Below are 23,804 nucleotides of genomic sequence, written 5' to 3'. Positions count from 1 at the left end.
CACACTGCTCTCGTTTCTGCCTGTAAATCCTGGTATTTTATAACTTTGTGTCTCTCTGTACATAAGACACTGTAGTCACTGAGTGTAGCAATTTTGATGATCAATACTACTTTTGTATTCTTTTCATGGACTACTATATCTGTTTTTCTCTTATCTATTTTCTGAACTGTTGGTAATGGGTGATCCCATGTGATATAAACTTCATAATTTTCTATAATACTTTGTGGCTCATGTTTTCAGTGTTTTTCCACTACTTCAATATTATAATATTTGCACAATCCCCAGTGCAACAGTCTTGCCACATTATTATGCCTTTCAGTATACAGTCTTTCTGCCATACTGCGGAGGTGGTGCTGCAGTAGCATTGTCACCTCACAGTTAGACGTTGCACGTTCGATTCTCAGTTAGAGAGTCTTCTGTGTGTTGACATGCGTGAATGTGCGTTCCTTCATTGAAGGTTGTGCGTTAGGCCTGGCAAGCCAGCACGTAAAAATCTACTGCCAATCATTAGCGGACCGGAGTTCCGCTGTGGCGACCCCTAACCGGGAAAAGCCGAAAGACAGAGAGAGAGTATACAGTCCTTCTGCCATTAATATATCACAACCAACAACAAGATGTGCAACTGTTTCCAATTCTGTTTTACAAAACCTACATTTGTCTCTTTCTCCCATATGTTCAATGGACTTTGTAAACCAATGTGCATCTAGTCCACTATCTTGGACCGCCAATATTAACCTTTCTTCTTTTGGTTTAACTTCACTTCTCCTTAACCATTCCTGTGTTCGATCCTGATCAACATGATGTTATTCCAAGAGTTTTCTATACTTGTAACTATACTTATGCATCTACCATATTTCTTGTCTTATCATTTGATCTTTCTCATTATATTCTTTCTTTTATTTTTGGCACATTTAGTTGCTACCTGATTTGTATCTACTTTTGGTTTAATCTCCATTCCCACTTGACACTGATATGCTTCTGCTAAACTAAGCAGGGAAGCCATCTTATACTTATTCTCCTCATGTTTCAAAACTTTCATTACATTTGGGTCTTGTGAGGTCAACAGATATGTATGCAGTCCCATGATTGCAGATCTATACATGTAATCAATTTCAAGGAAGTCCATACCTTCTTCAGTATGGGGAATATATATTCTTTGTATACACTGATTTTTTATAAATCATTTAATGAGCATGAAGCATCCTTCTTGTTTTCCTATCCAACCGATTCAACACCTTTTAGGGCCAGTCAAGCACTCCAAAACTGTAAGTTAGGATAGGAAGAGCAAATTGGTTTATAGCTTGGACTTTATTCCTAGATCTTAATGCTGTTTTCAGTATTAATTTTAATCTTCTAAAATATTCCTTACTGAATTTTATTCATTCAGTATTAATTTTAATCTTCTAAAAATTCCTTACTAATCTTTATTCACATTTGTTCATGTTTTATTGTTGATCCTTCATCAATTCCAAATATTTATATACTTCCTCTTGCTCAAGTTCTTTTATATCACATTCCTGATTCAAATTGATGTTTTCTTGGTGCTACAGCTTTCCTGCTTTAAGGGTTACTTTTGAACATTTATCAAGACCAAATGACATTCTTATATCATCTGAAAAAGTTTTGTTCGTTTGCAGTTGTGCATTCAGTTCCCCATCTGATGAACTATACAGTTTTAAATCATCCACAAAAAGAAGATGAGAAGTCTTTACACTTCATTGTTTTCTGAGAGCCAAATTGTAACCATGACCTAATCTGTTAAGTAGACAGTTTAATGGGTTAAGGGCAAGAAAAAAGAGCAGCAGTCACTGAGACACCCTGGAATATCTCCCTTTGAACTGTTATCCCTGGAATAACAATCTGTCCTTCATCATAGCTTAATTGCAAAGTGGTCTGCCACTGTTTCATGGTTGCTGTAATGTAATCGATCAGTGTAGGGTGTATCTTATATATTTTTAAGCAGTCTTTTATCCATGAATGTGGGATACTGTCAAATACCTTTTTATAGTCTATCCATGCCATACTTAGATTCTTCCCCTTTTTACAGTTCTCCATTATGACTTTATTAAACAACAAATGATCCTTTGTTCCATATGACTTTCTTTTGTTACCCTTTTGTTCTATAGCCATTATTGAGTTTTCTTCTAAATGATTATAAACTCTGTCAGCATCAATTCCAGTTCATAGTTTATACATCGTCGGAAGGCAAGTTATTGGTCTAAAATTTTTAGGATAGATTGCAGGTTCACTCTTACGTAGGAGTGTGACACCCCAGCATTGGCCCAGTAATTAATGAGTCTCAATCCTCATCACTTACACCAGCTAGGGACGTGCACATTGGGAGGATGACAAGAACACACACAGTAAAGTGCAGTTTCCCTTAAGAGCACACAGAGATCACAGTCAGTCTGGGGCTGGTTTCTCTCTCTTTCTCCGGATCCCCAATAAGACTCCCCGCTAGCACAGCTATCAGCCGAGTGGTCAAGACAAAACCTCCAGCACCCTCTCTGTCTAACCAGTGCTTTGTGTTCTCTGCCCAAGTAGCACACACACACACACACACACACACACACACACACACACACACACACACACAATTTGAGATTTGCTTTATATACAAACACACAGACACTCCAGAGAAAGGTTGGCTCAGGTTCACTAGCTATGCCCCCTTCAGCCCAGACTATACGGTAGTACCAGCTGCCACCAACCACTCTTATCAGCTACCATAAGGCCCTTACAAAGGGTGACCAATTCTACTGTGTAATGTTACTATTATCCAAATGGTAAGTGTGTTCAAGACTAAGGCTATTTAAGAGTGGCCTGTACAGTGTTTCCAAATACATATGCAAGTACTCGCAGAGCTTAAACATCTCTAACAAACCAGCCACAATTAAAAGGTTTAAATATATTTAATAATAAAAAATAACAGAACAAAACAATACTCAGTACAGTGACAACAGCGTTCAGAATCACATGAAATATTTTAAAACAACATTGCAGGACAGTCTCAGATAAATACAGAAAACATCTAAATTAATCTTACTAAGTTCCTATCTATCTCTAAGAGAGATACTATGATCTAAGTCTAACTTACAGAGCAAGGCAAATGCAGATGAGATGTTTACAGGTCCAAAGACAAATACAAAATGCATAGACTTTCTCTCTGAGATAGTTCTTAAATTAATAATACACATTACTGCTGGGTTAGCTACATGACATCACTATTTGACACTTGCCTCTAGTTTCCAGGCTAAATAGATACCAACATAATCTAATATATCACTATGAAAAATACTTATCTCTTAGAAGCTGACACTTATTTCTTAGAAGCTTGCCTGAAACTGAAAGTTGTAAAACAGTTAACACTTTTACATTTTAAACCTAGTAATTATTTCTGTCTTAAGACAATAGAAAGAAACTCTAGCTGTAGACATTCTGTCGTCTAACTGTGGTAAACACAATCATAAATCTCTTTACTTATTTTCTCAGAGTTTGCAAGTTAACTCTGTATGTCCCAGTTTCTACTATGAAAACATACATTTGCACAGGAATATAGTCCATATACATTTCTGCTCTTTTCCAGCAGGGTGCACTGTTGTTACATTTTTGAAGCTCAGCACATAACATACATGTTACTTACATTTATAGAGAAGCCTATGGATCATATTAATATTTACAATGACATAGAATTATTTACAGAATTCTTGCTAGCTGACAGCCTTCACAAGGAGCACTGTTTTTTCTGTTGTTAACCAGACTGGTGTCTGTTTGGAGTGTGCATTTAATAGTTCTTACTCATGGCTAAAGCATCATGTAAAGATGTTTAATACCTTTAACCAGATGTTGGGTGCTGCATCTGGGCCTGGTGTTTTCCAGTTGGAGACTTAACTTTGTTTCAGTCTCTCTGGCTGATACTTCATCCCATTTCATATCTTGTACATTCTTGTTATTCTTTCTTTTACTTCTTCTATCAATTTAGCATCTTTGCTATGTTCCACCAGATCTTCATATATATTTCTCCAAAATGTATCTATTTCTTCTTTTTTGGTGGTGTTTCAATTCCTTTTGCCTTGTTTCCCAATCCTCCATAAAACCTTTTTGGGTCATCACTGAATTGCTTATTTTGTACTTTTCCTTTATATTTATCTGCATATCTTATAAGTTTTTCTGCCTGTGCTGATATTTTTAGTTTATTTGCAATAGTGTACGATAGATCCTGACCTGTTCTGATACTGCTCATTGCTTTCAATATGTCTATCTTTCTGAGTATTTTTGTGGATCTGTTCCCTCTTCTATGCTCTTCTAACAGTGACAATTCTTGTCTTAATTGCTTTATGATTTTCTATTTTCGATACTTCCATGTTGGCACTCGATTTCTCCACTTTTTTTCTGTTACTACCCTGTGTTTTTGCGGTAAGACTTTATCTGTTATTAATTTAGCTGCACAGTAATATACCCTATTTACTTCAGTTATATCAGATGAATCTCTATGAACAGTCCTAATTACTGTGTTCATTTGTTTTAGCACACTTTACCTTTTTTTGGGGTTTTATTGACTTTCTGTAGTCTATTTTTTTATTGACCTTAATACGTCTGTCCAGCTCTATTAAATCAAGCAACTCTTCTCTTAGATCATTTTCTTCTAAACTGAGGACACATTTTTTGTTCTCCATTTTCTGTGGCCATTCTATAGAAAATTCTAGAGCAGCTTCCTGTGCCACATTCTCTTCAGTTTCATCCTGTGTCATCCATTGCTCTTTATTATGGGAACTCACTGGCCGATCATTCCACATTGACTGTGCCAGAGTTGCCACAATTTCCCGGTCCTTCCCCGCTGTGCAACTCCAGCTGAACATTTGCATTGGTTTCCTGTGGAAGGCTCCAAAGTATCTTCATATGGCATCTGATCAGATGTTTCCAGATCCACTGCTTTCTTCTTAATTTGTGAATCTATTGCTGAATCCTGATGTGATGTTATCAGAGTTAGATTTTCTACACTAAACCCTTCACTTCGCAGGTAAGCCATAATCTCAGTTTATATCTCTTTAACTTCTCCATTATTAATCCTCTTTTCTACTTTTCCTCTTTGTTTTCTTATTTTTTTCTACTGTAAAATTGTTCATGTCCGGATGCCTTCTGCAGTTTTCTTCAAATATCGTTGGTGCTGTTTTTTTTATTGATTAGTTTTGCTTTCTCCCTTCCATAAGTATTGCACCATATTAAATCTCTCTTTCTTTCCCATATCCATATTTCTTCTTCAGATGTCTCCTGCTCCTCCTGTTTCTCCTTACTTGGGGGGCTCATTGTTCCATCATGTTGCAATATGACCTGTGCTAGACTTTCTACACAAAATCCTTCACTTTGCAGGTATTATATAACTCCAACTTCTATTGTTTTAACTTCTGCTTTACTAATCTTCTATTCTACATTCCCTCTTTCTGATCTTATTTTTTGTATTGTAAAATTTTCCATATCTGGATGCCTTTGCCTGTATTTTCTTCAAGTATCTTTGGGGCTGCGTTTTTTGTATTGATTAATTTGTCTTTCTCCTTTGCATAAATATTTCTCTCTTTTTTCCCATGTCCATATTTCTTTTTATACTTTTCAAAAGTCTCTAGATTTTGTTCTTTATATTTTCCCACTTCCTCGGTCACTTCTTTTTCCAACCGGTCCAAGGTTTCTTCATCTATATAATGTTTTTTTATGAATCTGTTGTATTAATGAGCACAAATTGACATTTGAAGCTTTTGACAGTTTTTCTTGTGCAAGTATTTTTCTTTCCTCTAATTTCTCCCTTAATCTTTTTGTATATCTACTGTCCAGAAATTCTAGGCTTATTACATAATAGTAACAATACATAATTTCTTTCTTATCCTCAAATGTCCACTCTATCATCTTTATGGCTCTTTTTTGGCCTGATGGTTTTGTGGTTTTTGAGGACTACTACTTCCTTTTACAACAGGAGGGCCATCCTCCCCTGGGCCTGGCCTAGCCCCATTGCAGGAATGTTTCTGTGTCTTATGGATTCTACACGGTCATTTTTTTCAAGTCCTGGCACCAGTGTGCCTACCAGAATTGGGCACTTTTTTATCCTGGGTCTTGTGCACTCAACTGCCTTTTTTTATTTTTTACCTACTTCTGTCCATGATGTATGCTATATAAAATATAGTCTATATATCAGTGTCGCCATGGTGAGATTTTATGAAAAGCAGGGACCATCTTGTGAAGGTACTTACCAAGACTTGAGAATGAATTCAATTCCAGCAATACGACTCTCATTTGCTTGCTGATATGTCTCCTTGTGGCTGAAAAAGTATTTTAAATAGTAAGCATATTTAGTGCATCCCTCTAGCCTTTATTTTTCTGTTAAATGCATATGATTTAATTCAAAATATTTATTTTAATTTATTTTGTTAACATTCTGTAAATGACATAATCTGCTCTGAAATGTGTGTATGTGTGTGTGTGTGTGTGTGTGTGTGTGTGTGTGTGTGTGTATATATATATATATATATATATATATATATATATATATATATATATATATATATATATATATATATATATACACACATATACATCATTTTTGTTTGGAGAATTATTATTAATCCCCATTTGACACAGAATATACAGTTTATAAATAAGGAAAGACTGTAGGCCAAAACTAGGATTACTATCAAATAGACCATGATTATGCTCTAATAACATTTAAATTACATGCTGGTTCAGCACTATTCTAGCTTGAGACCCAACCTTAACAATACTTAGAAGGTTGCTTGACAATTGCTAAGCACCCCCTATGTGCTGTTAAGATCACATCTGGCACTAAAAGCTAGCAGCACCAGCCAATAAACAGCAGCAGCAGGCCATGTACAGGCTCATTTCAACTCCCATTTCTGCCTGGTACAAAATACAGCATTCTCAAAAATGATTGCCTTAAAACCAAAGGATAAAATGTACCACTTATCCAGCAACATCCCGTTTAAAAGCAGTGTCTTATAAAGTAAGAAGTTCCACTCATGCAAATAGTACATGGGTGAGTCCCTGAGACAAAGGACATTTCCTCCCATCACAGCAACCACTGCACACCTTGTCAAGTAAAATTACAGTGACCACCTACCCAATGTACTAAGCATATTATGAACTTTATTGTGATACTGTTTTGTTACAGCTGTTTACTTGTAAACAAATATCATAATAATCATCACTCATAAATAAAAAAAAATACAAATTTCATTTAAAATACATTTCAGATTACACAGAGATCTGATTAAGAAAATGTCAGCCTAATGGAGTTAATAGTATTGCATTCACCAGAATATTTTTAACTATACATTTTACTTCCCAGTGACAATATATTAGTTCATTAAGAACATGTCTGTTATGTGTGTAAATTTACTATACTGGATTAAAGAATAAACAGGTAAACTAAAATTATAATATTATTATCTACATACTTTAGGGACCAGGACTACGCAGTTAAGCCTAGATAATATCAAATTTAGGAAAACAGAAATATGCTGACAGAAAAAGATTCTTCATCTTCTTTCTCAGGTCTGACTAGTCCAAGAGCTATGCCGTACAAAACTGTGTCCACCCTGCTCCTGCTTATTCTTTCCACTTCTTACTAACCCACCAAAACTCCTTCAGTGACCAACACTCAATAGCTGTAAACCTCTTATTTAAAATCACTTCTGCTGAAACAGAAATGGCCAAAGCTGACAGGCAGTATAATTTTGCCACAACTCTGGAAAGACATTTCTTTCACTAGCTTGTGGCAACCTCATACCTGATTACATACAATAGTTAGTAAGGTGTGGGGGGAGTGCCACTCACTTCATGTGGAATGTGGAAGACTTTCCCACTTGCATAATAAATAACTTCTGTGCTGCTTAAAACTTTAATTCTGTATTTTTGTATAGTGCTTTTCTTTTCTGAAGAAATACAATTGTAGAAAACAGTCAATGGTCACATAACAGTAATACTGCAATCACATTTTTTATAATTAGTCACATGCAACAGCCCATTCAGACTGAGATTTCCATGGCTATGTATTCAATAATAATAGATTGTCTGAATTTCAGCTGGTGATGAGTTACAGTGAGATATAAATGCATTATTTCTCTCTTCCCACTTACAAGTATGTTTATCAAAATGTTAAGTTTCAGGTAATGAAGAGTCAGTACAATCATCATCTTCTTAAGAATTATCCAAAGAGGTGTTCTGCATGTATTAAATATATTCAACATACACACAGAGCTAACCAGGACACTTACATAAGTAACACAACTTGCTTAAGGCTTTTTAGTTGATCAATACAAGGAGAAACATTAAAAATGTAATTAGTTATTATATTCCTAATCTCCAGTATGAGGTATTTAAGTGCCAAACTCAGTCCACTGCTGCTAATGCACTCCACAGATGTTAACCTGTGTTTTGGTATTCTGTTCCCTTCCCTACCATCTACCTATCTAGGTTTATAGTCCATTGTAACTACAATAAGTTATACCTTTTAATCAAACATGCAAATACTTGAGATGGCAAATGCTGTAGTGTAACCAAGATGTATAACATGGATCAAACAGAGCACAAATGTTCAGCAATACTGTGCTCCATTTTGTTGTCACAGACAACGACTTCATTTATGGCTCTTCCCCTTTCATCATTCTCTGTTTACTTTCTCTGTTCAGCAACATTATGTTTCATGAAAAAATGGATTCCCTGTCAGTCAGGATAAAGTGGGGTGATCTGTCTATGGTACACAGAGCTCTTAGCAGATATCTATCTTGCAGTATGTATAAATCTAACTTGTATCATCTCTTAAGGGGAAAGCTGGGTTGAAATATAAATGAGTATGACAGTATTGCAGACCCAGTAGAAAGTAGCATAGTACTTGAATTTTTCAAGGAGAATAGCATATCAGATTTAAAGAAATAACCAGAGAAATCAAGGGAGGCTGGGGCCTTACATAGCTGAGCAAGGTCTTTAACCCCTTTATGTACATCATGGTCTACTAAGCCTGAACGTACTCTAAAACATAGTTAGAAGTCTAGCACCATGTGTTTTAGTAACTTGAATATACATCATTTAAGACTGCCAACATCAACAATATGATTAGAAATGTCTTTAGATATCCTTTTGTTGTCCATTTGGTATGTACCTAACCAGGTATATCCAAGAATTGGAATGCCCACAGAGTTTCCCCACTAAATGAATAGAGGGTATAAAATAGCATGTCCTATACAGACTGCCTCAAAGTCTTATCACTGTAATCTGTCTCCTATAGGCTGTTGAAGGGAGAGCTATGCCTGGCATACTAGGCATCATCAGACCCCACTTTGATGTACCTCCTGCATATCTGCAAAATGAACCACAATAGAATTACCCATTCTAAAGACTTAAACCTTGTCTGTTATATAAATAGAATCTGCTGGAGAGACAGGTGTGTATCCCCAAGAATACCCATTCTTTGGAACAGGCTCCCCAACCATGTAAAGCAGAGTTCCTCCCTAAATCAATTCAAGTGTAGCTTGGACAACTGGGTTGGGAACAGTAAATTCATCCCTAGTTTGAAACCTATGTCTCTAACTGGCACAGGCAGCCTGTAAATGGTTCCTCTCCCAGGCCTCTGTTTGTAAAAGTTTCATCTCCCTATCCCCTGCTTAAAGTTACCAAGGATACCAGAACTTGCCAGGGATATGAGATGCATGGCAGGGCTTAATAAGGCCCCTGTGGTCATTACCTTAATACACACCTATGAGCATGCGCGCACACACACACACACACACACACACACACACACACACACACACGCACGCACGCACACACACACACACACACACACGCAATATATATATATATATATATATATATATATATATATATATATATATATAGCAAAGTAGGCAGTAATGTTATTGGAAGGATAATTGATTGAACTTATTAACAATTAACTATCACACTGCTCATTCTCCCTAAGGTTAATCAGTTAATAGAGCTTGCTGCTGCTTTTATATGTCTACAAATATTAGTAGTTATTATAAGCATTAGTTAGTTCATCTGTGGCATAAGTAACATTCCACAACATTAATCTGCAAATCTTTTGTTTTCCTTTCATTATTTTAATGTTGTTTCATAAATTGTTTAATAATGGCTTTACTCTAAAATTGCTTATGCCTGCCAACCCTTAAAGTAGGCATCTCCGAAATAAAGTATTCCTTGGATTATTAAGTGTGAAAGAGAACACATGGCTTTTCTGTTTAAGTTAGTGAGTAGGAAATACTATTTGAATTCAGTACGCTTGTAGACAGTGAATCAGAGACTCTTCTGTGCTACGTAGCTTGCATTTTCTTATTTCGGTAAACCCATTATTGCTGTGACATGTGTCCTCCTGTGGCTTCTTCAATGACTCAGGATTAAAAGCACAGATTGTGCTGACAGCTACAGGTCATTTTGCTGACTCTGTTCTACTTCTGTATACCTTAAAATTTTACAGCAATTATGAATCAGCAACTAAAACGTAACATGCTCTGTCTAAACCCAGATGTTGAGACATATTTTGGTACAAATAAATTAATGTTAATAGTGTTGTTTCAGAAACTGTGAAGATGTACAAACAAGAAGATGCTCTAAGCACGACTTCAGCCACATCTGTAAGTAATCATCTCAGAACTATGGGAATGTCTTGAACATTTCCTGCCATTACTCATCAAAAGGGATGACCATATTGTCTGTTAATACATGGGAATCATCAGCGATCAGTCAGTACAATCACTGTCTGTATGTACAAATGTGGCAGAATTTCCATAAAAGTGTAGTGCTGATACTCCACCAATGTCACATAAATCAGCAAGTTCTCACAGATGTTGGCACAAATTTAGATAATTACAGCCTGATGTAAAAAAATAAGTTATTGCTAAGTATGTATTTTAGGCCAAATCAGTGAGTGGGTAAGAAAATAAGCATTGAAAGGGTTAATTCAGACAATAAGAAATAACATGTACCTTTATAAGAATGCAAACATTTTTGAAAACTAAAATGCTATATTTAAGATAGCGAACTATAAAAATACCATGTGAAGAAGTCCTTAAATTAATACAACTGTCCATTTAAGGACTGCAGTAACTCACCTTTTCCAAGTTAAGGTCAATCTTAAGCCAATAATAATAAAGCATTATCAACAAAATCCTGTTTAATACTGCCAACATTATAAAAAATCAAAGCACACAGTAACAGTACAAAACAAGGATTCCCATAACGCTTTGTATCTTCATAGTATTAAATGCAATAATTTTAAGAAATTTATGTTTTTTGTTATTGATAGGGTGCTTTTAGATAGTGGTGGTGACATTAAGAACAAGGTAGCTTTAAAGGAGATGGAATGGCAACTTAGGTTAAATGCTATGTGCTACCCTGGACTTAATGATTACATTTCAATTAAACCACTTTCGTACACAGATCCCAGGTTTTGTAATGTGGATCAATGTACATTTAAGTGCACTATTAGTATGATATTATCAACATTAATTTTGTTAACAAAATTATTATTATATATAATATTTGATTTAGTACTTGTATTATTAATTTTTGGAAGAGTTTTGTTTGTTTTTTAGAATATTTATAAGAAAGTTTATTGGTGAATCATCAAATGAACAATAATTTTTTAATAAATTAATAAATTAATGTATATATAGAGTGTAATAAGTTTGATTTATAAGTAATTAACAGATATATTTTTTAGTGGGTAAGTTTTGAATTTGTTGTATAAATGTGTAGAAAGGGTTAATTAATTCTTATGCGAAGGCTCTTAGGGTGAGTGTGTTTGTTTAAATGTTTTAAGGGTTTTAATTGTTCTCATATTTCAGTATTTAAAGGAGGGTTAATGAAACAGCTTTTTGACTCTGATGATGCCGTGTAAGGTGAAAGCGCTAAGTCTGTATTAAATATTTGTTGGTGTGGATTATTTCGTTGTCCTGCCCTTGAATTATTTCATCTGGGACAGTGCTGGAGTTTTTCAGCTTTCGTTGTGCAGTGGCCGTGGAATTTAATTGTTACTTGCCTGTGCCCTTGTTTTGGGACTATTTCTCTCTTTTTTTCGGTTTGTGACATCTGTAAGTAATCATCTCAGAACTATGGGAATGTCTTGAACATTTCCTGCCATTACTCATCAAAAGGGATGACCATATTGTCTGTTATTACATGGGAATCATCAGCGATCAGTCAGTACAATCACTGTCTGTATGTACAAATGTGGCAGAATTTCCATAAAAGTGTAGTGCTGATACTCCACCAATGTCACATAAATCAGCAAGTTCTCACAGATGTTGGCACAAATTTAGATAATTACAGCCTGAGGTAAAAAAATAAGTTATTGCTAAGTATGTATTTTAGGCCAAATCAGTGAGTGGGTAAGAAAATAAGCATTGAAAGGGTTAATTCAGACAATAAGAAATAACATGTACCTTTATAAGAATGCAAACATTTTTGAAAACTAAAATGCTATATTTAAGATAGCGAACTATAAAAATACCATGTGAAGAAGTCCTTAAATTAATACAACTGTCCATTTAAGGACTGCAGTAACTCACCTTTTCCAAGTTAAGGTCAATCTTAAGCCAATAATAATAAAGCATTATCAACAAAATCCTGTTTAATACTGCCAACATTATAAATAACAGTACAAAACAAGGATTCCCATAACGCTTTGTATCTTCATAGTATTAAATGCAATAATTTTAAGAAATTTATGTTTTAGATAGTGGTGGTGACATTAAGAACAAGGTAGTATGATATTATCAACATTAATTTTGTTAACAAATATTATATATAATATTTGATTTAGTACTTGTATTATTAATTTTGGAAGAGTTTAGAATATTTATAAGAAAGTTTATTGGTGAATCATCAAATGAACAATCATTTTTAATAAATTAATAAATTAATGTATATATGACTCTGATGATGTTTGTGACATCTGTAAGTAATCATCTCAGAACTATGGGAATGTCTTGAACATTTCCTGCCATTACTCATCAAAAGGGATGACCATATTGTCTGTTATTACATGGGAATCATCAGCGATCAGTCAGTACAATCACTGTCTGTATGTACAAATGTGGCAGAATTTCCATAAAAGTGTAGTGCTGATACTCCACCAATGTCACATAAATCAGCAAGTTCTCACAGATGTTGGCACAAATTTAGATAATTACAGCCTGATGTAAAAAAATAAGTTATTGCTAAGTATGTATTTTAGGCCAAATCAGTGAGTGGGTAAGAAAATAAGCATTGAAAGGGTTAATTCAGACAATAAGAAATAACATGTACCTTTATAAGAATGCAAACATTTTGGAAAACTAAAATGCTATATTTAAGATAGCGAACTATAAAAATACCACGTGAAGAAGTCCTTAAATTAATACAACTGTCCATTTAAGGACTGCAGTAACTCACCTTTTCCAAGTTAAGGTCAATCTTAAGCCAATAATAATAAAGCATTATCAACAAAATCCTGTTTAATACTGCCAACATTATAAAAAAGCAAAGCACACAGTAACAGTAAAACTTTTTACATTGATTCATTATTTCACCCAGTTTATTTCACTCATATTGTAATACATTTCATCCCTTTTCATTGAAATACATTTGAGTAAGACCCCTTTCTTCAGGTTTTATTTACCAATTTTCTATCATCATTGAAATGCAATCCTGTCAACTGAAATAATGCATCTGCACTTAACCAAGGAGGGGAGAGAGATTGGTTTTATATATTACTGAGTGTTCCCTTTCTCTACAGTTGTGCACCCACACAACTGTACATATAAAGGATAAAGGGCACAACCATCCCCACAACCCAAATATGTTTCACTGCTTTTTTCATTTAAGATGTATTTATATACCAGCAGTACATGTTGCTATGATAAATCAGGCTTTTGTTGCCACTTTTTTATAAAGGATCGCTACACTTGAGTAGCTTTCAATACAGAAGGAGTAAACACTGATCCCTTGACAAGATAAGGTAGAGGCTAACAGTACTAATCTAGTTTAGCTTGGCCTTTATGACAGTAGTGTGCAATTCATTATGAAAAGACATACATACTTGCACAATCACTTTGCATGTCTGCGCATATATCTGTTATGTGTTTGCATGTGCATGTTCACCAATACATGTACTAAGATAACCAGAGACATAAAATGTGATACCCAAAACAACTGTATAAGAAACAATAAGTTCTGTTGCAAATATCATGTTATTATAGCACACAAATATGGAAAACTTATGACTATTTATTCATTGTTAGCTTTACATGTTTGCAAAGTTGCAAAGAATAAAACAAATTATTAGTTTATTCTGTCAACAAATAAATGCTAGCAACACTAACCAAAAAGATATACAAGTGCGATGAATATCAAAACTCTTCAGAATGCAAATATGGGTAAAGTGATAGGAAGTTGAGTAGAATGTTGTTAATATTTATTTTTACATTTTGAAAGTTCATAGGTTCATAGATGCGTATTAGGCTAATGATCACTAGGGCCTTTTTAAGCCTAGCCATGCATCTCAAATCTCTGACAAGTTCTGATACCCTTGATATGTGTAAGCAGGGTGCTTGGGATTTGAAACATTTACAAGCAGGGCCTGGTAGATGAACCATTTACAGGCTGCCTGTGTCCATTAGAGACAAAGGTGCCAAACCACACATGAATTTCTTTTTCCCCTCCGCTTGTCCAAGTTACACTTGAATTGGGTTAGGGAGGAATTCTGCTTCACATGGATTGGGAGCTTGTTCCATAGATGGGGTAGTCTCTGGGATACATACCTGTGTCTCCAGAGGGTCCTATTTATATCACAAGCAATGTTTAAGTCTTTAGAATGGGTAATTCTGGTGCTGTTTGTTTTGTGGATATGCAGGTCTGACAAAGCCTTGTATGCCAGGCATACATCTCCCCTCAACAGCCTATAGGAGATAGAATACAGGGATAGGGCCTTAAGGCAGTCTGCATGGGAAATATTACTTACGTCTTTTATCTTTCCGGTGAGGAACCTCTGTGGATGTTCCAGCTCTTGGATATGCCTGGTTAGGTACATACCAAAGGGGGCATTGCACTTATTGAAAGGTCTGATGAATTCTGATGAATTCTGAATAAAGCAGAACAATGACTTCCTTGGACCTAAATGCTATACCTTTGTTTGTAAGTTGCACAACATAAAATGATCTCCTCACTGCTGTAGACACATGATGGTGAAAGGCTGGATTACTGTCTATGTGTGTCCCCAAGTCCCTGACTACTGGATCAACTCTTAGGGGTGTGTTGTCAATACAATATTTACCAGGAGGGGATGATTTTTCAAAGGATACTATTATACATTTCTTGGCATTTAGTTTTAGTCCATGGATCTGACACCGGTTATTTGTCTGTCTCAGTCCTTCCTGGAGAACATTTGTATAAGTGGGGGATTCTATGACAGCTCCTAATTTGGAATCATCTGCAAATTTAGTCAGCTAGAGGCCATTGACATTGGCCTTGACGTCAGAGAGGTAAATGCCAAAAAAGAAGCAGTCCCAGGACTGATCCCTGAGGGACTCCACTTGTGACTGGCCTCTTTGTAGAGGTGAACTCCCCAGTTCTAACTTCCTGAGTCCTGTTTGTGAGCCAGCTGGCTATCCACTAGGTGACATAAGAATTTGTACCTAACCTCTTGAGTTTATCAACAATGCCGAGTGCAGTCTTCTTCTTCTTCTTCGGCTTTTCCCGGTTAGGGGTTGCCACAGTGGATCATCTGTCTGCTCATGATTGGCAGTGCAGTTTTACGGTGTCGAGTTGCCAGCCCGGCGTCCAACCTTCCACAGAAGGCACACACATGCACAGACTCACCTAGGACCAATTTAGAGTGTCCAGTCCACCTACAGCATGTCTTTGGGATGTGGGAGGAAACCAGAACACCCGGAGGAAACCCACACGACCACAGGGAGGACATGCAGCCTCCGCACAGAAGGCACCCCAGCCAAGAATCGAACCGGAGAACCTCTTGCTGTGAGGCAGCAATGCTAACCGCTGCACCAACGTGGCCACCTTATCAACAGTGCCGAGTGCAGTATTGTGCCAAATGTCTTGGCCAGGTCAAGGTAGGCAGTGTGAACCATTTTGCCCTCATCCATTGGTTTGCTGACCTTCTCAAAGAATTCTACCACGTTGAGTAGGCATGACCTGCTCTGGACAAAACAATTTAGATTGGGGTCAGTGTCTGGAGGTTTACTATGTCATCATTGATCATTTCCATGATAATTATTAACATAGCTTTGTATACAAGACCAGTGAGACTTATGGATCTGTAGTTTCCAGGCTCTATAGATGGCCCACCTTTGTGTATAGGGATAACTGTTGCTATTCTCCATTCATGAGGCATGAAGCCTGTTTGGATGCTTCAGTTAAATAGCAATTCCAGAGGGCCTGATAGGTCATGTTTCATGCTATTTAGAAGGGATCCTGGGATATTGTCTAGGCCCATTGATGCAGTGTTCTTAGCCTTAGAGAGAGCATTGAGGACCTGTTCCCTAGTGATGGTAGGTGGGTTATATTTGATGATATTTATTGAGAGAAGGCTGAGGGGGAGAGAACTGTAAAGTTGGAGCTGAATTTGATGGCCAGTAGGTTTGCTATATCTTCTGGTTCATTATAGGTGCTCTGCAGACAACTGTGTATTGCCTTTGAGGTAGCACACATAGCTAAAGAATGCCTTATGGTTGTCCTTGGCCTAGGAGGTCAAATTTACCTCAAATTTGGCTTTGGTAGATTTTATTTGTCCTCTGAGTTGTCTGTTTAGTTTGATGACTGTGTTTTTATCCTGTTGGGTGCTGCACCTCCTAATTTTTGCCATGATTTCTTCCTTCTGTTATACAGCTTACTGATGTTGTGATTCAACCAGGGTGGTTTGTTTTTTGAGTTAGTTCTGTACGTCTTCCTGGTGGGTACAGCTGCCTCTATGCAGCTATTAACATGCTTGTATAGGTTTATGTGAACAATTCCATGCAGGCAGCAAGTGTTCTCAGGGTTTATGGCCAATTTATCACTTAACAGAAGAAAGTTAACCTTAGAGTAGTTCCTGAATATTCCAGGGTTAGCAGGAGTTCCAGGTTTTATGTTTATTTCAAAAGAGACCATATTGTGGTCTGACCTTACCAGAGAAGACATTACACTAGGGGGTTGTGCAGCACTCTCCTATATTAGTGAGGACCAGATCCAGTATAGTTGCACCCTTGGTTGGTGTATTGACAATCTGGTCAAGGGAGTTTGTGTTTACAAAATCCAGGAATCTCTGTGCCTGTACATTTGGTCTCGTATACAATTTCCAGTTAATAGTGGGGTAATTAATGTCTACCATATGGTATTGGGTTGGATAGTGAGTGTTTCCAATAAGTTTAAATACATGGTATGGGTTTTCTGAGTTATAGAGGGAGACCTATAGCTTGCAAGGAAGTATTATTGGATTTTACCTATGGTGATTTGAACTTGGAGAAGCTCAAGTGCATTGTCCTGTTTGATCAGCCTTGAGATGTATTTATTTTTGATGTAAATTGAGACACCTCCACCTTTAGTTCCTGTTTGTGTAGTAGCTTGTCTAAATGTGTGGAAGGCATTATAACTATGCACTGTCAGTGTGCTCTCTGTGGCTTTAAACCATGTCTCGGTGACTGCACAGATGTCAGCATTCTCTAGGGTGAAGAGAGCTTCTAGGGAGTGGAGTGTTTTTTTTTTTTAGACACCAAGCATTAAGCAGTAACACATTTAGAGTTTATTGGTTTTGATTTGCAATGTTGGAAGTACTTTCAGTTTAGTATTGCCTAAAATAGCCACTATGGGGAGGACAATGTTTTAGCGAATATTCAAAAACCTAGAGGGGAGAGGACTGTTGACCATCTCCTTCCATGCTGACAAATATTGCACCCCCTTGGAATGACACCAGAAACTAAGCAATTTATTAAAGTCAGTCATCATTTGCTCATATTGTGACATCTTCCTTGGAGAAGGTAAAATGCTGCTCAATGCTAGGCTCATACCAGCCTGGAACACACATTCCAAGAGTTTCTCAAAAATATGACAACTGTTATGCGTCTTTCCATAGGATGAGGTAAGTAAAGAGGAGATTGAGTGTGTGCAGTGCAAAGGATGGTTTGAATAGTGTAAGAAGAAACATTTCTTATTGTTTAATTTTTTTTTGTTTACCAGAACATAAATTGAATTGAAGGAGACTTATAGAAATAAAACATGTGAGAACTACATGATAACATGTGAGAACTACATGATGGGGTCCATTACACCCTAAGATATGAATGTGGAGAAGTACTGTGAACACTGATTAAGTAGGAAATGACTGATAATGTTTTACACTTTTTTCAATATTAGTACTGATACAATGTTTAGGCCTCAAACCAGACAATCATTATGTAGAGATTTCATTATATATTTCTTTGGTATGAGATTGTTGATTGTAATTATCAAATTGTAAACATATAATAAAGCAGATGGAGGAGATTGTGAAATGTCTCCTTTTGAACTGAAAACAAAGTAGGATGACCTGTCAGCTGACCTGGATCATGTCAAATGGGGCCCTAGGCAGGATAATGCTTCACCGCCCCCCAGCATCGCCCTCCCCCTTCCTGCAGCCATTACAGTGTCCAACTGGTTATTTCTCCCCAGTTACCATTCATATCTCTCAGTCTGCAAACTCTTTTCTGCTTTACTTCTACAATAATTACAGATATTTGGATTTAATTTAAAAATTGTATTTCAAATGTTATAGGACAAATACTGATAGACATTTGCTAAACAAAACAATACAGTATTATAATGAAAACAGACTTAGCATTAACAGTAAACTTCTCTTCCCTTGAAACTCACATTAATTTAAAAGGCACTGAAACCCACATTCAAATAAAATGCATCTAGCCAGTGGTGAATAAAGTTTACCTTTGGGCTATTTTCAAACCATAGGCCCCTTACACACATTTTTGGGACCATGTATGTATATGTTTTTTGATTCACCTTCATGATTGTTTTAAATTATATTATTTGTATAATACAGCACCACTTGTTAGAATGTGTTTTAAAGTTGTAGTTTTGATCATTTTTCTAGTAAGCAATGAAACATAACATATAAACCAATAATGACAAAACTGCCCATTTCATTATGTCATTATGGTTTGTTTTCATTTATATAAATATATGATTGATTATGTCAAATGTAATAACTTAATAAAGATGTCTCTTGTTTAAAAACTGCCCATTTCAGAACATTTCAACCATAAAAGGCCACTCAAATTTCTATCATTACAGTCCACCAATATCAGTCAATATGCACAATATCTGCAGAAGTAAAAGCCATCTGAATAATTCCACATTAAAGAGACGTGTAACTAATGAAGAGGTTGCTGCTAGCAAACAACTTTATATTACAGTATTTCATCTACAAATTCAGTGCCTGTTGCCCTTAAAGAATAAATTGCTTATGTTACATTAAAAAAATTGGTAATATTGCAATAAGGAATGGATGACAAACTGACAACAGGTTCACAGCTCCTAGGCATCTCATCCAAGGAGGACATACTCAGGACTGCAGCATCCACCCACCTCCTTAAGGCACAACACAGTATCAGCTATCCATCTGCATGCTGTAGGAATAAAATCTACAGCCTTCTGCATTAAAAGCAAGTATGATACCTGATATGCTACTAACACTGGTTTTAAACTCTATAGCACAATAATGATAACCATTTGCTAAACAGAACAGTTGAAGCACTGAAAACAGAGTTAGCATGAGCAGCAGTAAACTTTGCTGCCCTTGAAGATCACGATTCCTTGAAAATGCACTGAAGCTCACAATTCCTTACCTTACCTCTGTGCTAAATTTCGTGGAAGCAGGTCAAGGCATGTGTGCAAAAAACAGAAACAAACAAGCAGCAGGAATGTCTTCCTTTATTTAAATTTTCACTTGTGGAAAGGAAGACGCAAGCAACAGGTGTGTGATTCAACAGATACAGGAATGCACAGACATCAAAGGTATTCTTAAAGAAGAATGCCCTTAAAGGACAGATGTAATATATATATATTTTGTTTGTAATTAAAAAAGTAAATGTTGTGGCACTCAACCAGACAATGTGCCCCCTTACAGCCACTGGGCCCTAGGTGACTGCCTAGGTTGCCTAGAGCTGGATCTGACTCTGCATGTCAATATGTACACACTTACATTCTGCAGCATTTTATAAGGGCACAGGTTGAAGAGCATAAATAAAACAAAAAGTGTATGCTTTGTGTGTCTTGTAGAAAGTGAATTCTGTTGGAGGGTGCAGATGGCAATGTCATAAGTGAACAATCTTCCCTGCAGTGATGATGCACAATTCACTCACACTCTCTGTCCCCATCACAAAGTAATAAGGTGCATCCAAGCCCAGAATTCTCTTATTTTGGCATTTCATAGATTAATTCTCACATTATAGAAACTGTACATACTAGACATGTAGTGTTGGAAAAGATTGGTGTTTTTACATAATAGCAGGGGGTTCCTTCCTGGGTGCTTATAAATTAAATGTTTATAGACATGCAAGGAGAATCTTTATGTAATTAATAATATGGCTGATACAAAATATCTGTCAAGAAGCAAAATCTGCAGTACAAAAGTCATGATGGTGTTATGCATTATCGACAGGAGGTTCATCTGATGTTAGGCTATATTTTGTGAGTAACTTGGACATAGAGATTTTGATGTACATATGGACTTTTTTCATACCTTGATGATTGCTGGCAAGCAACTAGCTATATTTCTGGAGTAGTGTGCTGTAGTTGGGTATTGTTTTCCATCTCATGCCACAAAGAACGACAATGCACCCTTCAGTAACAGGTGACTTTCTCAATGATAGAGATGTGAATGTTAGTATAAAGATGTGATCATAGTAGGTTACTAGGCTAATGACCCTAGGGCCCTTACAAGCCTAGCCATGTTTTTCCCTTATTTCCATGATCAGCACCTATCATCCCTGTCCAAGAGGGATATAGGTAGAACCCCTGGGGTGAACTTACAGTTACCCATCCAATCATCCAGATTGCGTTTGAAAATGGCCAATGAGGTGCTCTGCTTAACATGAAGCGGGAGTCTGTTCCAAAGGTGTGGTAACATCTGGGAAACAAATCTGTCCCTGCAGCAGTTTCTATTAATGTCACATACCAGGTTAAGGCCATTACAGTGAGTAACCGAGTGCCATTTGACTTATGGATATGCAGCATTTCCAATAAAGCAGGGTCAAAGATAGCCTTATATGCAAGGCAGAGATCACCTCTAAGTAGTCTGTATGAAACAGAATAAAGTGACAGTGATTTCAGACAGTCCTCATAGGACAGATGCTGAAGACCTTGAATTTTCCTTGTGAGAAACCTTTGTAGTCTCTCCAGTTGCTGCATAATGGATAAACAAAAGTTATGTATTTACCATAACATTACATCTCTGTTGTCTTCTTTCAACCTCCTCAGCTGATGTAGATCAAGTGACTGCAACACAAATATCATCAATAGGAACACTGGAAAAGAAAGCTGTGGAAGTTACAACCACTCCAGTAGAATGGGCTTTAGGATTGTAAGGCAACAACATCCCCTTTGTTTTGTAAATAAATGTGATATAATCAGATAGCCACCTGAAAAGTATGGCTTTGGAAACAACTCCCAACTTGACAGGAGGGAAGAAGATAAAAAGTTGGTCTGTTTTCCTAACATTTTTAGTATGATGTAAGTAGAATCTTAACTGACAATGAACATCCGAGAAGTGCAAGATACAATCCCCTTTGTTGGAAAAATTAGGAAAGAATCCTGGGAGGTTAATGGTATGGTTTAAGATAAAATCCCAGGCAACCTTTGGAAAGACTTAAGGTTTGAAGAGATACCCTATCTTTATGAAATATCAAATAAAGCAGCTTGCTGGAAAGAGTCTGAAATGCTTAGAGTGAAGTTGACTACCACAAGAAAAAGCTTTTTCCAAGACAGAAACTGCTGCAGCAGCAGGTTCAAATTGGGGGGGGTTGCTGGTTAAGGTCTGGAATAAGTAAGCGATATCCCAAGGTGGGACATGATCCCTTAGAGGAAAATGAAGGAGTAAAGTACCTGTCAAACAGGCTTTTGATAATTTCAGTGAAGCAATGGGAGTATGATCCTCTCCCAAAAGAAAATTAGAGATGGCGGTCATTTGAACCTTGATGGTAGAATAGCTAGGACCTTGACGAAACAGACTAGCTAGGAAGTCCAAAAAAGAAGCGAGTAGGGCTGAGAAAGGATCGATATCTCTGGAGAAAGCCCAAATAGAAACTCTCTTCCACTTATTTCTGTAAACATTTCTAGTAACAGGTTTCTGAGAAGATGTCAACATTTGCAGAACAGGGGAGGACATTAGAATTGGGTAAACTAAACTATGCAGTTAGTTTCAAGATTTCTATATCTAGATGAGACTTGCCAGATGAATGGAGATGAAGTCTGTAAGGGGTTCCAGCACCTAAGGAGGGTGTAACACGTGAGGCTACAGAAAGGGAAAACATAACTGATGAGGCTAAAAGAGGGCAATGAGGATCACCATTCCCTTGCACCACATGATTTTCTGAAGAAACTTCAGTAAGAGGGAAGTGGACAGAAAAGTGTCCCTCAATGACTCTTTTGCTTCTAGAATCAGGGCAAAGTAGCTACTGCAGCTAGAGTTGGATGGGGTCGCAAACAAACTGCATCATGACTGGCTCCAGCAGCTGAATATCAGGGCACCACCACTTGATTGACAGGCTATGAGGCAGTAGAATGGACCTGTGAGCTTGTCTGCTAAAACATTGCCTCTCCCCAGGATGTGCGCTGCAACCAAAAAGCTCTGTGAAGACACTGCTCACTGCAAACCCTCATGGCTTTCTGATATAATAGGTACAGGTATGTTTCCCTTCGTTTGTTTGCTGATGTACCAAACAATGACATGTTGTCTGTCTGAATCAAAATCACACCCCTGGGGAGGGAGTCCTGCAAATTTTCGTCCTAAACAATAAACACATACAGCATGGCTATCGGTAATGGACATTTTATAATTACACTTGGTGCACTTTTTAAAACCAGATTTCTGTTCTTTAGACATTCTGTTACACCACTGTTTTACCACAACGAAAACACTTAAGTGGGTCAGCCCTTTGACTCAAACTGGACTGGCCCGAGACACAGTACACAAAAAAACGGGCAGAAGCCCTCTAATTAACGTATTAATGTTTTATGTCGAAAACGTACAGTAAAAACAAATCAGCACCACACACACAATAAGGGCAAGGGCCCTCTAACTTAAACGGGCCTTGCCCGGTAAAGAGAAAAAAATACCAATCACACCAAAAACAGTTTACACACACACGTAAAGCTGTTAAAACAGCTGTTTGTTAAATTTGTGAAGAAACCCCTAGGTCAAAAGACCAAAAAAGTAACCAAAACACTACTTAGCTCCAGCCAAGTCGAGACCACATCTAGCTTGAAAAGAAGCAAACAAGATCTGGGGAAGCAGGCGTGGTGCATTCTGGGATAAGGGGTAGCCCAGCCAATTGGAGACTTCGTTCTACGATATAGTGGCCGAGTCGGAGCCGATGGATTGGCTCTGAACCCATCAGTTATGAATGTAGGCGAGATAGGATCCCATTACATTTTACAGTTACCCATCCAATCATCCAGATTGCATTTGAAAATGGCCAATGAGGTGCTCTGCTTAACATGAAGCGGGAGTCTGTTCCAAAGGTGTGGTAACATCTGGG

The sequence above is a fragment of the Protopterus annectens genome, chromosome 2.part2 (genome assembly GCF_019279795.1).
Source record: "Protopterus annectens isolate FY-2018-M chromosome 2.part2, PAN1.0, whole genome shotgun sequence".
Taxonomy (NCBI): Eukaryota; Metazoa; Chordata; order Ceratodontiformes; family Protopteridae; genus Protopterus; species Protopterus annectens.
The sequence above is the reverse complement of the archived record's forward strand: the minus strand, read 5'-3'. Positions refer to the sequence as shown.